This window comes from Amphiprion ocellaris, chromosome 19 (genome assembly GCF_022539595.1).
Source record: "Amphiprion ocellaris isolate individual 3 ecotype Okinawa chromosome 19, ASM2253959v1, whole genome shotgun sequence".
Taxonomy (NCBI): domain Eukaryota; kingdom Metazoa; phylum Chordata; class Actinopteri; family Pomacentridae; genus Amphiprion; species Amphiprion ocellaris.
In genome coordinates this window covers 25390000-25406747 of record NC_072784.1, presented here as the reverse complement: position 1 = coordinate 25406747, position 16748 = coordinate 25390000, and the positions used below count along the sequence as shown (strand labels likewise).

Genomic DNA, 16748 nt, shown 5'->3' with positions numbered 1-16748 from the left:
AGCAGGTCCAAGAAGTCTGGGGAAAGTAAAACTGTCAGTTAATTTCAATTAGATTCATTCAGGTATTTCATAAAATGTTGCATAAATATATATTTGATCAATGGAAAAACACATTTTGCTCAACTCTAAACCCACATTTTCGACTAAAAGAAATATTAGACTGTCACTTGAGAAAACAACGTAGCTTCATGCAACTGTCTGAACTTAGCAGGGGTCAAAACATTCGGTATAAATTTCCTCTGAGTTTTTTTGTTAAAATCACAGAAAACAAATAAAGCCCCAAAACATGTGAAGCATCTTTAAGGAGGCCACCTATTTATCAGGAAAAAAAATCAACATTCTATCATGCACAGTTGGTTACCTCGTCAAAATGTTCAAGAAAGACAGATCCAGTAAGACCAGAGAGACAGCAGAGAGGATTGTATCAGTGAGAATCAGCAGAAACCTTCAATAACTCAAAGAGAAGAAGACAGCAGCTTCTGGAGATGTGTTATGTTCACATGACTTTAATGAAGGTAGAAAGTTTTTTGAGGAGAAAGCAGAAAAAAAAACTCCAACCAGACTGCACTCAGGAACTAAAGCATCAAGGTGGAAATGTCAAAGTATGTATATTTTTCTTTGTTTTGTATGTCTGAGTTAATAGAGTAAATGAACTTGTATTTATTGAAAGAATAATTTGACCAGAAGTAAAAATGTCACCATGCACTAGTAGAAATGTCCAGCCGTGAGGATTCTTCCTCTGGTGACCATGAATGTTGGTGCAAAATTTAATTTTAATCCACAAATTAGCTGCTGAGACATTTCTAACCAACAGACTGCATCATCTAACAATGATCAAACTGTGACAGAATAATTAAGTTACAGGGGGTCAAATTAAATATTAAATGGAGAAAACACAAACTACTTTCAGTACTAGAAACCACAACAATCAGTGAACATCATGTAAAGGTTTTTGTACGGCTGTGTGCTACTGTGGACAGTGGAACCCACAGTGATATATGGCAGCACAAAAACCTGTCACTGAATCTCTAGAAAAAGAGACGATCATCAGGAAATAGCCTCAGAAACTGAAAATTGCTCTTTTTCAATGTTACCATAGAAATATCAAAAATATGAAACTAATAATGAACAAAACACTTTATTGTAAAAGTAGCAGCAAGTGTCAACAGGAGGAAGTTTTTGTCATGAGTTGAACCACAGTGGAAACTATGGCAACCACAGTGATAAATCCTGTGACAAAAACCTCAGGAAGGTGATGCAGTAATAATTAATGTTTCTATTGGTCACATTTGAACTAAAATGTAGGACATATTCATAATTACATGTACGAAAAGTATATATATATATATATATATATATATATATATATATATATATATATATATATATATATATATATATATATATATATATATATATATATATATATATATATATATATATATATATATATGGGACGTGGTGGAATGGGAGATTCACATCATAGATTAAATCTGCAAAACTGCATGATCCTATCATGTCAATATGGACCAAAATCTCTGAGGAATGTTTCCAAAATCTTATTGAAAGTATGTCATGAAGAATTAAAGCTATATATGTGATATATATGATTTGACTTCATCATTTGGTTAAGTGTTTTAAATATGAGTTAATGATCACAAATGAAGGATCCGGTGCTTCTTTAATAAAGTACTATTAGTTACATATAACTTTAGAAGCTCTTCTGTGTTAAGACACTAACAGAGTTCACCTTCATGCTGGCAGCAACACTTTTAAAAGATGAATTCATGTTCACATCTTGGACTTGTGGTTGTCAACATCCTGACTGGTTATTATTTATGCAACACACAGGAAACAATCCTCACCACAGCAGGTGCTTCCTCATCCACTTAACAGACTGAAACTCTGGACTGAAAGCTAAAAGCTCCAACAACATGAACACATGATAATATATTACAACCAGGCAAGGCAAAGAAAGTAGCAGCAGAAACAATTCAGATCCCACCAAACATTAGCAATCATGTAACCAGAAATGCTCGAATGTAAGGCACATTATAATACCAAGAAATGCATTACACTAGTTTTCATCACAAAACGACAAAAGTGCATTTTTTGAAGATGTGTTAGTGGCATCGGTTCAAGATAAATCACAATTTAACAATGCAGAATAAAAAGAAGGACCGTTAATAACCATAGTAGATCAAACAAGCATTCAGGTGTCTGAAAAGGCAGAAAAAAATAATGCTGCTTTTCATTTTTGACAAGAATTGCAGGAATTACGTACAATTCCAACTCTGCAGAGAGAAGACGTGCTCAAAAATCATCCAAAAAGATACAAGCTTCTGTTTTGGTTTTGCACATTAAGTTGTACACTTAAACTGAAGTATATTAGATGATATACATAAGTGACGTTGCTGAAGTGCATGGTTGAAAGAACCACATATCTGGTGCCTTGGACACGGTAAAATCCAGAAAAACATCAGGAGATATGAGGGTGTAAGACAGGAGTGAATAAGTAGAATGACTGTGCACAGTTTTACCTTTTAAGAATTACTCTGCCAAGGAACGCAGAAGATTTATGCAATGATCAGTGTTGGTTTGTCTGTCTGTCTGTCTGTCTGTCTGTCTGTTTGCAACATTACTCCAAAACGGACTAAGGGATTTGGATGAAATTTTCAGGGAAGGTCAGAAATGACACAAGAACCAAGTGACTAGATTTTGGCAGTGATGCAGCTTATAGTCTGGATCCACGGATTTGTTAAAGATTTCTGTATCATTGCGAGATACTGGCATGGCATCACTGTAACTATCACAAGTGCGATCCTATGTTAGGAAATATGCAGACACATTTATATATTAATACATTTATGCTTTATTAACATGAAATTTTATTTCAGTCTGAATCTGTTGAACTGTGTGATAATTGTTGTTGTCACCTTTATACTGACTAAAGAGTGAATTGTTTGAGATGTATCCGGCTGAGCGAGCAATCCAGAGATAAAGAGGACCTTGGAGTGAAAGTGAAGATGACTGAGATGGCGCTTCCCTGGCGATCAAAATGAGAGAGTGTAACGGGGGGGAGCCACTGGGGAGGGACATTTCTTGTATATGTATTCATGAAGACACTGAGACTGCCTCAGTGCAGGTGTAACCCATTGCCTGTACTCCTTGCTGCAAGTAAACAATTAGAAAGACTTTAAAGCCTCACTGAGTTTTGATTTTGTGTTGGGAAATTTTGTGGTGCGAACTAACAGCGAAAATACAGTCTTTGTTTTACAGAAATAATTTCCTGACATCCTACTACAGATGGATCGCCGCAGACTTACTGGGACTTTTCTGTCCGAAATGACACAAGGAACGATTAAATGAAATTGTGGGGGTGTTTCCGAGTCCCATCAATTCCCGCCACCCACTACATATTTAGTTCTAGCGATTTCGTATCCATACATAACGTACACATGCATAACACATGCCTGTGCTCAACAACTAATAAACAAATGCTGCATTTCTCAAAAAAATACTGCATTTCTGACAATGCCATTGTAGGGAATGACTTGCTTTGGCAGAGCACTGCACTGTCTAAATGCTTTTCTTGTTTTTCATGTAACTACTTAAGAAAGCAAATGACTAAAATAAATACACATGAATTATGATTCCGACTGAGCTAAAGTTAATTAGATTGACACTAAAGGATTGATCTTTGGGATTCTCCAGCATGATGTTATGTGCTTTAATATTTGCATAAATACATGTGAATGTGAGCGGAATATTTTGAAGGATAGGTTTTGTTATCATTAACTACTGATAAAATGGTCAAACCCACTTGGCTGTTGTTAGCCATTTGCTACATTTTCCCTTGAGCAGCTCATGTGGAAACCTGCTAACATTTCCAATGCCAGACACATATATCTGTCCTCAAAAAACTGAAAACTTGAAAAAAGACCACGCATTGTTTTCAGCATGGCCAGCTGGAGAGAAAACACATAAAACAGATGATACAGCTAAGTTACAATAAAAATAAATGTTAGTTATGCCTTGAAATGTGGTATTCAAAGACTCTGCTGGCCTCTTTGGAGACATCGGCCCTCTTCTTGAGGGTCCTAACGAATGACCACCATTTCTTTGGTGTCTGGACATACAACTAACAAAATGAGGAGCACTTAACAGATTAGTCATAAGGATGAACAAACACACAACAGTGGAATCAAAAACTGTAACATAAAACATTTTCGCATGTAAGTCATCTATCACAAAGCGTGGTCTTTTAAAGTAGCCGAAAAAAAGATAAGACACCACAGTTCAACATTTACTGTGTGACTTTTTGTCTCAGCTTTTCCATTTGAGGATTTTAACAAGTACAGGTGTTGGACTGTAAAAGCTGACATGTTTTGATGGAAGGTTTTGCAGTTTCAATTATCCTCAAACAGCAGATTCACTGTGTTTCATATGTCTCCTCTGTGAACAGTTGCTACTGAGCTCCTGAACAATAAACTGTCTGCTCTGTTATTTCAGAGAAGGATTCTAGTCTCTGAGTCAGTCACAGTTTCATTCAGCAAATACAAGACAGCTAAGTGAAAAGAGTGAGGCTTTCACTGAGTCTGGGTTTAGGGTTACATTAGAAAGTAGTAAAACCTGATATATTTTACGTTTGGTCATAATAAAAGCCCCTTCCATCCAATTCTTCCCAGAAAACAAGAAATACATGACCTCTAATCTGTCTCCACATAACATTCAGGTTAAAAGCAGTAAAGCTTTTTTGTGCTTTTGTATATTTAGAAGTACATTTGTTGGATTGCACGAAGAAAGTCTAATAAAAGTACTGATCATAAAAAATGTTTTCTTCGATTAAGGCTAAAAAAGGTGACAAAGATTCTGTATAGTTACTACTTGCTGCATGTTTAGTTCAGGATATAATACGACTGGGAGAGGAAAAGTGTTGAGAGAGCTGTGATTTTACCATCAGCTGTGCAGTGAAATGTGTGCTGCACAAACACCAATCCTGTTGGCAGAATTAGTGCAGTTCAACTGAATTTGCTGTCTTTCTTCCTTGTGTCTTCTTCACAGTCCAGTTTCTTGATGGGGTTTATGTCAGGACTTTGTGGAGACCAGTCAGAAACCTTCATTCTAGCCTGATTTAAACATTTCTTTACCATTTTTGATGTGTATTTGGGGTCATTGTCTTGTTAAAACATCCGACTGTATCCAAGATCAACCTTTTGCTGATGATTTTAGGTTTTCCTGACGAATGTGGAAGTTATCCTCCTTCTTCATTACTCCATTTACTTTATGTGAAGTTCCAATTCCACAGAGCATATTACTGCCACTACCGTGTTTGGTGGTAGGTTTGGTGTTCTTGGGGTTAAAGGCCTCACCTTCTCTCCTCCAAACATATTTCTGCTCAGTTTTCGTTGCATGTGACCACAGAACTTTCCTGCGGATGGCCTTTTCTTTGTCCATGTGATCAGCAGCAAACTTGAGTGGAGCTTTAAGGTTCTGCTTCTAGAGGAAGAGCTTCTTTCTTCATGGAGCCTCTCAGCTCATGTTGATGTAAAACACTGTGGACACTGACAGCTGTGTTCCAGCAGCTTATCATTCATTCACACCTGCTTATAGCTGATTCTTGGCTGACTCTTGACCATCCTGACCAGTTTTCTCTCAGCAACAGGTAATAGTTTGTGTTTTCTTCCTGATCGTAGCAGTAACACAACTGGACCATGAACTTTATCCTGGAAACAGATGATTTTAGGATGAGAAGCTGCTTTAACATGGCTACAAGTAACTTTCAAGATGTGTTCAAGTCAATGATTTGCTTTTTCAGATCTTTGCTGAGCTCCTCAGACTTTCCTACTTTAATGTTTGTGGCTGAGTGTAACAAATCTATCAAATTGGCCCTATTTACATTGGCTCAGGAGTCAGCAGCTGTAGTCAATCGTCATCACTCACAAGTAGTTATGAGGTAAGAAAACTTGACTGACACAACTTTCTACTTTCTTCCTAATTAGGTACACCTTGCTAGTAAAAAGCTGTACCCCCTTTTCCATTCAAAACTGCTTTAATTCTTCATGGCACACTTTCAACAAGGCATTGGAAACATTCCTCAGAGATTTTGGTCCATATTGACATGATAGGATCATGCAGTTGCAGCAGATTTAATCCATGATGCCAATCTCCCGTTCCACCACGTCCCAAAAATTCTACTGGATTGGGATCTGATGACTGTGGAGGTTGTTGGGAGTACAATGAACTCATTGTCATGTTCAAGAACCCAGTTTGAGATGATTTGAGCTTTGTGACATAGAGCATTATTCTGCTGGAAGTAGCAGCAGAAAGATGGTCCACTGTGGTCATAAAGGGATGGACATGGTTAGCAATAATACTCACAGAAAGGCTGTGGTGTTTAAATTATGCTCAATTGGTACTAAGGGGCCCAAAGTGTTCCAAGAAAATATTCTCCACACAACCAGCCTGCACCGTTGATACAAGACAGGATGGATCCATGTTTTCATGTTGTTTACGCCAAATTCTGACCATCTGAATGTAGCAGCTGAAATGGAGACTCATCAGACCAGGCAATGTTTTTCTGATCTTCTATTGTCCAGTTTTGGTGAGTCTGTGTGAATTGTAGCCTCAGTTTCCTGTCCTTAGCTGACAGGAGAGGCACCTGGTGTGGTCTTCTGCTGCTGTAGTCCATCTTTTCCAGGTTGGTTGTGTTGTGCGTTCAGAGATGCTATTCTGCATTCCTTGGTTGTATCCAGTGGTTATTTGAGTTCCTGTTGCCTTTCTATCATCTCCAACCAGTCTGCCCATTCTCCTCTGACTTCTCACATCAACAAGGCATTTTGGTCCACACAACTGCCACTCGCTGGATATTTTCTCTTTTTCTGACCATTCTGTGTTAACCCTGGAGATGGTTGTGCATGAAAATCCCAGTAGATCAGCAGTTTCTGAAATACTCAGACCAGCCTGTCTGGCACCAACAATCATTCCACGTTCAAAGTCATTTAAATCCCCTTTCTTTGAACTTCAGCAAGTTGTCTTGACCAGGTCTACATGAATAAATGCACTGAGTTGCAGCCATGTGATTGGCTGATTAGCTATTTGTGTTCACAAGCAGCTAAACAGGTGTAACTTAATGAAGTGGCAGGTGAGTGTATATTCAAAATGGCAAATTTTTCTTTTTTGTTTTTCAAAATGCTGTGGAAACAAAAATACAAATGTAGTTCTTTACTGTTTAAATAAGACAAAACACTGTGAGGGCAACTGATTATTAAGAGATTTTACCAACCTAATGCTCTGCTGTATGATATTTTTAATTTCATAAAAATACAACTGTGATGGACACATATGAAAAGCAATAACATTCGTTTTAGGGGTGATATCCCTGATATCTTCTGTTACCTCAAAAGAAATTTAAATGTTCTTGTAAGAGGTTATTGAAGCTAAATGAAGACTGTTATTGTTTTTTTTCTTTTCAAGTTCCTGGGAGAGACAGCTTCGGTTGAGATTATCAGTTTCAGCTGCAGTTTCTGCCATTGTCCTACACTGTAAATGTAAACATGGCCTGACTAAAGATGGAATAGTGCATTTAACCTAATTTATCCTATTTAAGTAAGTTTACTTTCTTACACCGAGTTTTCTCCACTTTTTATCCACATACTTGTTTCATTTAATTATATGTACTTGGTTTTTCTGAGTACACAACATGGTTTGTGGTATGAGACTTAAGTTTCAGAGCTGTGCGCCCCTGTGCGCATGTCCATTTCCGGTTAGCGCTCATTGACCGGAAGTAAGCGGTCAAAGCCGTTCACGCAGACCCAGGGCTCTCACGGAAGGTTGGCTCTAACGTTGATTTCGGTAAGTGTACATCTTCTGTTTATCAATGTAAACTTATTTTTGGAATGAGAATTGTTCAAAGAAGCCAGCCAACAACTCCGACTCTCCGAGACCGTTGGCATGTTAGTCTGTGTTTGTGTGCCGGCGCGCGCGTGTTGAAAGAGCAGACGTTAAAAAGTTAGCACCAACTCAACATGAGCGAATCCGAATAAAGGTGCTTTGACTCGGTCTAAACAGCCTGAAGCGAACACTAGTGTAGTGTTAATCTGTAACATGTCTTCCCCTGTTCCTGCACCAGCCCCGCCATCTGTTAGCTGCTCGAACAGCGCGCGCTGCTAATTTCGCAGTTTTTAAGCTAACCGTTTATTTTAACGGGCTGTGCAGGAGGGCGGCTGCTAACGTTCGGCTACCTGCCTGCAAGTGAAGCACAGCACTTGCAGGCAGGTAGCCAAACGTTAGCAGACCTACCGACCTGCATTTTGCGTAGCCTGTACTCATTTCTAAATCTAAGTATGCTGGTAAAAATTGATGCTCTGAAAGTACACATGACTGTCGTTATTGTCTCGCGGATTTCCAACGGGCTGGATTTTCTAAGTCTGTGCATGCTGAGTCGCCAAGGACTAGAGAAGCACAAGAGTTTGATCTATAACGTCACTGCAAAAAGAGTTCAATTGCAGTCAGTCACACAGTAGAAAAACTATCTTCTCCCGTGCTGGTGCAGCTCTTTGCCTCACTAAATTTCAATTCAATTCAATTCAATTTTATATTCACACAATTTTATATAGCGCCAATTACAGTCAAATTGTCTCGAGACGCTTTACAGAACCCATATGCCTGACCCCCAGAGCAAGCCAAAAGGCGACAGTGGCAAGGAAAACACCCTTTTAACAGGGAAAAAAACCTTGAGCAGAACCCGGCTCTAATGTGGGGGGACCCATCTGCTGCTGGCCGGGCGGGTTGAGAGAGACAGAAGAGGTAGAAAGGTAGAGATAGAGGGATAGAGGTAGAGATAGAGGGATACAGATAGAGGGGTAGAGATAGAGAGGTGGGGAGGTGGGACACAAGGACCATAAAACACAGCCACACATCTGAAGCATCCAGCATCCAGCTCTGGGACCAGGGACACTCGGAGAAAGGACACAGAAAGAAACAGAGTGAATGTAACGCAATAATGGTATATATAGTAAATACATAGGTAGTTAGAGAAGGGCTCAGTGCATCAAGAGAGGTTCCCCAGCAGTCTAGGCCTATAGCAGCATAACTAGGGGCAAACTAAAGGGACGTCAAGAGGGGAAGTCAGTTGTGCAAATGAAAACACCAGCATACCCCGTCAGGGTCCCCCAGTCAGCCCTAACTATAAGCTTTGTCGAAAAGGAAGGTTTTAAGCCTGGTCTTAAAAATAGAGAGGGTGTCTGCCTCCAGAACCCAAACTGGGAGCTGGTTCCACAGGAGAGGTGCCTGATAACTGAAGGCTCTGCCTCCCATTCTACTTTTAGAGATTCTAGGAACAACAAGTAAGCCTGCAGTCTGAGAGCGAAGAGTTCTGCTAGGATAATATGGTACTATCAGGTCTTTAAGATATGATGGAGATTGGTTGTTAAGAGCTTTATATGTCAGAAGAAGGATTTTGAATTCTATTCTAGATTTAACAGGAAGCCAATGAAGAGAAACCAATATAGGAGAAATATGATCTCTCTTGCTAACTCCCGTCAGTACTCTGGCTGCAGCATTTTGGATCAGCTGTAGATATTTCAGAGAGCTATTGGGACAACCTGATAATAAGGAATTACAGTAGTCAAGCCTAGAAGTAACAAATGCATGGACTAGTTTTTCTGCATCACTCTGAGACAGGATGTTCCTGATTTTCACAATATTTCTCAGGTGGAAAAAGGAAGTCCTACAGATTTGTTTTATATGCGAGTTAAAGGACATGTCCTGGTCAAAGATAACACCGAGGTTCCTCACAGTAGTACTGGAGGCCAATGTAATGCCATCCAGAGTAACTATATGCTTTGAAAGCAATTCTCTAAGATGTTTGGGGCCAAATACAATGACTTCAGTCTTGTCTGAATTTAATAATAAGAAATTATAGGTCATCCAGGTCTTTATGTCCTTAAGACAATCTTGCAGTCTAGCTAGCTGATTAGTTTCATTTGGCTTCATAGATAAATACAATTGAGTGTCGTCAGCATAACAATGGAAATTAATACAGTGCTTCCTAATAATGTTGCCTAAGGGAAGCATGTATAATGTGAACAGTATTGGTCCTAAGACAGAACCCTGAGGAACTCCATGATTAACCCTAGTATGCTCAGAAGAGTCATTGTTGACCTGCACAAACTGGAACCTGTCTGATAAGTAGGATTTAAACCAGTCCAGTGCTGTCCCTTTAATGCCAATAGAATGTTCTAGTCGCTGTAATAAAAGTTTGTGGTCGATTGTATCGAATGCTGCACTAAGGTCCAATAAAATAAGTATAGAGACCAGTCCATTATCTGATGCTATGAGAAGGTCATTAGTAACTTTCACCAGAGCTGTTTCTGTGCTATGATGCACTCTGAAGCCTGACTGAAACTCTTCAAACAAGCTATTCCTTTGTAAATGTTCACATAATTGATTTGCAACTGTTCTTTCCAGAATTTTGGAGAGAAATGGGAGGTTGGAAATTGGTCTATAGTTGGCTAAAACATCTGGATCTAGAGTGGGCTTTTTAAGTAAAGGTTTGATTACAGCAACCTTAAAAGCCTGTGGTACATAACCTGTTACTAGAGAGAGATTAATCAGATCTAACATTGAGGAATTAATTAAAGGTAAAGCCTCCTTGAACAGTCTAGTTGGGATAGGATCTAAAAGACATGTTGATGGTTTGGATGTAGAAACTATTGAAATGAGTTCAGAGAGATGTATGGGGGTGAAAAATTTTAAATATCCATCTGGTCTTACAGCCAATTCTAAAGTATCTGTACTCGATGATACATCTGTGACATTTGCAGGAAGGGCCAGAGTAATTTTTTCTCTAATCGTAATAATTTTATTTGTAAAGAAGCTCATGAAGTTGTTACTGCTCAAAGCTAAAGGAATACAAGGTTCAACAGAGCTCTGACTCTTTGTCAGCCTGGCTGCAGTGCTGAAGAGAAACCTGGGGTTGTTCTTGTTTTCCTCTATTAAAGATGAATAATATGTTGTCCTGGCATTACGAAGAGCTTTTTTATAAATTACTAGACTATTTTTCCAAGCTACATAAACTTCCTCTAAATTAGTGGAATACCACTTCCTTTCCAGCTTTCGGGACGCCTGCTTTAAAGTCCGCAGCTGGGAATTATACCAAGGAGCAGGTCCTCTCTGAGATAGAACTTTCTTTTTTACAGGTGCAACACTATCAAGTGTTGTACGCAGTGAGGCTGCAGCATTATTAACAATATAATCCACTTCTGTGGGGGTAAAATTATAATATTTCCCTTCCATTATATCAGTAAGTGGTGCTGGACTAAATAGAGAGGGTATTATTTCCTTAAATTTAGTCACCGAATTGTGAGACAGACATCTACTGTAATGATATTTAATAACTCCTATACAATCTATTGTTGTAAATTGAAATGTTATCATAAAATGGTCAGAAAGAAGAGGGTTCTGGGGAAATACTGTTAACTGTTTGATTTCTATGCCATAAGTCAGAACAAGGTCAAGGGTATGATTAAAACTATGAGTTGGTTTATTTACATGTTGAGAAAACCCAATTGAGTCTAATATTGAATTAAAAGCAGTCGTAAGGCTGTCACTGTCCACGTCAACATGAATGTTGAAGTCACCCACAATAATGACTTTATCTGAGCTGAGCACTAAATCAGATAAAAAGTCTGAGAATTGAGATAAAAACTCAGAGTAAGGAGCAGGAGGACGATATACAACAACAAATAAAACTGGTTTCTGAGCTTTTAAATCTGGATGAGAGAGACTGAGAGTAAGATTTTCAAATGAACTGTAACTAGGTTTAGGTCTCTGGTTCATTTTTAAGCTAGAGAGGTAAATTGCTGCCACTCCTCCTCCTCGGCCCATGATTCGAGGAACATGACAGTTAGTATGACTAGTAGGAGTTGATTCATTTAGACTAACATATTCTTCCTGCTGCAACCAGGTTTCAGTCAAACAGAACAAATCAATCTGGTTATCAGTTATCAAATCATTTACTAACAGAGATTTAGACGAGAGAGATCTAATATTTAACAGACCACATTTAATTGTCCTGTTTCTTCGCTCAGTTGAAATAGTGGTATTAATTTTAATTAGATTTTTATGGTTACTATGTCTTTTGTTTATTTTTGATTTGCTTAATTTATTGAATTTTGGTGGTCGGGGGACAGACACAGTCTCAATAAAGCTAAGTGATTTACTGGAGGGTGACAGCTGAGAGGAAACTGCAGAGAGGTGTGGAAGACTACAACTCTGCATCCTGGTCTGAACTCTGGGTTGTCATGCTTTAGGAGTTCTAATAAAATCAGCCATGTTTCTAGAAATGAGAGCTGCACCAGCCAAAGTGGGATGGATGCCGTCTCTCCTAATCAGACCAGGTTTTCCCCAGAAAGAGCTCCAATTGTCTATAAAGCCAACGTCGTTTGCAGTACACCACGTAGACGACCAGCGGCGAAACGATGCCATACGGCTAAACATATCATCGCTTGTCAGATCAGGCAGGGGTCCAGAGAAAACTACGGAGTCCGACATGGTTTTGGCAAAGTTACACACCGATGCCACACTAACTTTGGTGACCTCCGATTGGCGTAACCGGGTGTCATTACCGCCGACATGAATAACAATCTTACTGTATTTACGATTATCTTTAGCTAGCAGTTTCAAATTTGCTTCTATGTCGCCCGCTCTGGCTCCTGGGAGGCATTTTACTACGGTCGCTGGTGTCGCTAGCTTCACGTTTCTGACTACGGAGCTGCCAATGATCAGAGTTGGTTTCTCAGCGGGTGTGTCATTGAGTGGGGAAAAACGATTAGAAACGTGAAGCGGTTTGTGGTGTGCCGGGACAGCGGGCTTGAGTTTAGGACTACGTTTCCTACGAACTGTCACCCAGCTACCCTGACTTCCCGGCTGCTCGGGAGCTGCTAGGGGACGGCTAGCAGAAGCTACACTAGCAGCTATATTATTGCGGTCCGCACCGGCTAAGGGAGCCTGGCTAACAGCTAGCGGGGTGTTTTCCATGGTGCGGAGCCGCGCTTCCAATTCAGAGAGCCTCGCCTCCAAAGCTACAAACAGACTGCATTTATTACAGGTATCGTTATCACTAAAGGAGGCAGAGGAGTAACTAAACATGTGACACACTGAGCAGGAAAGAGAAGGAGAGGAAGAGGGAGAAGCCATGCTAACTGCTAAGTGCTAGGCTAGCGGACAGAGATAACAGATTAACTTAGAATTAAGTACTGAGAGGGTGCGTGAAGAAAACGAGTGTATGTTACGATTCAAATATTACCGCTACACACAGATTTAATGAATATCAAATTAGATGGAGTGGATAAGCTACAACAGTCACAGAACACAACACAGCGCTACAACAGGAAGTGACGCAATACGCTCACCGTAACGTCAGACGTCAGCAGGGAAAATCCTAAACTGCACACTGTACATGATGTGACTCACCAAATTAAAGCTGTTATATGCAAGCTTTGTAGAAAGGAGCATATGTAATCGATGTCCAAAATGAATTTGCTTTTAGCTTTTTAACGTTTTTTATGTCTTAAACAATGAAATGATATGTAATTGTGAATTATGAATTTTGCATCATATTTAAACCAACCTAAATTCTCACATTGTGAGTCTTGCTATCATGATAATAAAGTATTAATACTGTCAGTATTAGTATAACAGATAACTAAACACTAGTAAACCTCCCACCTGATGCCATAAGAGTGGTGCTGTAAAGAATAAAATTATTATTATTACCATTATTATTAATAGTAAAGAGGTGTTACTCGAAACACTGTCAAATGTTGTCAGGTCTGCAATATTAATCAGTTCATCATATCTTGTTTAGATATGAAAGACATGAGAATAAGGTAACACATGACTGTTAAAATAACACTTAATCATTTTTTTGTGTTTATTCTTTTCTCCATATAGACTATCTTAGGTGGTGTCTGGCAGTGAAGTTGGTGGCAGTTTGAAAAGATGTACCCTCGGTCACCAAGACTTTGTTGGCCACCAGGGTACCAGATAATCATCTTACCCAGCCAGACCAGCTCAGCAACCGCAGTTTTCGTGTCTGTACACCTCCTCCTCATTGCTGCGTCATTGATAAGAAGCTCTCTCAGTAGACTTGACCAAAAATCTTTCAGAGGCGGTATTGTCTTTCTTAGAAAGTTTTATTTCATGTTGATTTTTGTGTCTTAATTTGATCCACCATTGCGAAATTATTGTATTAAAAAGTTTGGTTAAAAAAAAATAAGATAAATGTGACTAAAAAGTTTTTTGGAATTGTTTTATAGACAACTGTTTGCTGTTTCCAAAACAGATCCAGACTGTACAAGCTCAAGTTTACAAGTAAAGAAAGGACAATCCTCAAAAAGAAAGTCTTGGATTGTGGCCAACTGTCTTCCACTGAGAATCAAATCAGGTTTGTTGTTCTTTATTCAAGAATTCTGTTCATGTCTTCTCTGAAATTATTCAAAATGTTATTGTGCTATATTTCAAATTTGATCATTCAAAATATAAAAATGATGAATAATTAGTAGCATCTCAAAAGACAGGTTGCTAATCTCAAATATTTCAACATTAGTCATTCATAGGTGGGCAATGTCTCTTTTAGTCTAATATTTTGTTCTCCTGTGTTTTTTTTCAAGTGTCTACTGGAGGAGGCATGCACTGGACATGTAGGTTTTGCGCTTTTGTCTCTTTAAAACGTGGCCAGCTATTAAAGCATTACAGATTGAAGCATGGTGTCTTCACAAGAACCTCCCCAATACCGTGTCTAGGGTTGTCACGATTTCAATTTTTTGAGCCACGATTATTGTGGAAGGAAATATTGCGATTTTACGATTATTCACGATTATCGACATTATGAAAGAAAAAAACCCAGTGTTTGTATTTAAATAAACTCTTTAATAATACTTAAACTTTTAAACATTTACTGTTCTTATAAAATAAAATAAATTGTTCCAACACGTCTTTGTAGTAAATAAAAGTGCAAATTGCATTACAAAACAGTCATTAACTTGAGGAACTTAAAGGCTTTTTTAGCTGCCATCATTAAAACAAAAGTGAGTAAATTCTAGTAAGTTCTCGTGAAGTGCCTCTTTGAGACTTTTATGTATTATGGAATGTTGCAATTTAATGTATGGTTGATAACGTAGTGTTTACTTTGTAAATCAAACAAAACAAAAAGACATAAAAAGAATACATTTAAAGATTCTAAAAACACTTCATTTTAAGCTTTAAATATCCTCCACAATTTTAGACAATATAACTACAGAAAAAAGGATAAATGGGAGTCTTATTTATTTTTACTAAAACGTTTATATAAACAATTCACCACTAATTTTACAACAATTAATCAAAACACCCGGATCATTTCCCAGGGAAAACTCTAGAGTCTGACAGGAGGTCCAGGCAGACAGACAGCCTCCCTGTCCTGGAGGTTACTGTCTCCTCCACTACCACTGTCAGCGGGCAGCGGGGCTTCCCGGACCACACTCCCTGCTGAGGGGACCGGGCCGACAGCATCTTCGGAGGAGGGCACGGGCTTCCGGAGCCAAAACAACCGGCGGGTCGGGAGCTCCGGTTCCCTCCTGCGCTCCCATTCCCCACCCGCCACGGCCCGCCGCCTTCCCCTCGCCTGCGGACGCAGGAAAGCAGCCCGGCTGCGACGGGCGGGGAACGGGAGCGCAGGAGGTAACCGGAGCTCCCGACCCGCCGGTTGTTTTGGCTCCGGGAGGAAACTCGGGGCGCGGGGGGTCCTCGGGGCGGCCCGGCAGCCGGACCGCTGACTTCGGAACCGACAGTTACCGCGCGTGCGGCGGACAGTCCCATCTTGGCAACCTCATTGCGCACAGCGGCCACAATATTAGGGACACTTCGGCGGGCCGGAAACCCAGAAATTATTTTTTCTTTCAGTGCGACCCGGTACGGGCCGCAGACCGGTGGTTGGGGATCACTGCTGTAGTGTTGCCTACACACGTGCATTAGGCCTACGTCATTGCCCCCCCTATTTTTGAAACTTGTGGAAAAAGTTGTTAGAAGCGCTGCACTGCTTGGCACTAACGCGGTGTTTGCTTTACTTTTTTATTGGGAAATGATGATTTTACCTTGACTTGGACATACAGCGATGGATGATTGTCACGAAGATGCTGTATCATGTTGGTTGTATTCGCGCCTTTTGCTGCAACTTTGCGACGACAGGCTTTGCACGTGGGGTGCCCATCCACGAAAACCTCACCTTTAGCATCTTTTGGATACCCAAAGTGATCCCATACTGCTGATTTGAGTCGCTTTTTGGGAGGATGCAAGTCCGGAGGAGCACCCCCGTCAGCCATCCTCAATTTAGCGGTGAGTGAATTCAGTGATGCCGATTAGACAGGAGCGCGCGCACAGGCCAAGGAGCCACTCTCTCTCCACTCTCCACTCAGCGCAGCTCACGCTTCTTGCATTGCACCTCTCGCGAGGCTTTTCTACGGATAATCGTGGTTGTGAAAAATGTGACGAATATCTATTTATAATCGTGGTTATTGTAAAACCGGTTAACCTTGACAACCCTAACCGTGTCTTCATCAGCAGTGTATTTGCACATCTAGTCTGCAGTTCAAACCTGTTGTTTCATTAGATTAATTGATTAATCATTTAGTAGGCCTAACACGTCAATTTCTGCAATTTGGTCATTACTTTTTGAGAAGTGTATTGAATACAACAGTCAAATAGTC

At 39.8% G+C, this 16748-nt stretch overlaps 1 long non-coding RNA gene across 1 annotated transcript; it reads left to right on the top strand.

Moving 5' to 3' along the window:
- Window positions 1-7623: 7623 nt before the first annotated feature.
- LOC111585985 (uncharacterized) lies at window positions 7624-15617 on the top strand. The gene is made up of 3 exons (XR_002747915.2): window positions 7624-7854; window positions 14348-14449; window positions 14676-15617. It is a non-coding gene; the product is annotated as an uncharacterized LOC111585985 (long non-coding RNA).
- The last annotated feature ends 1131 nt before the right edge of the window (window positions 15618-16748 follow it).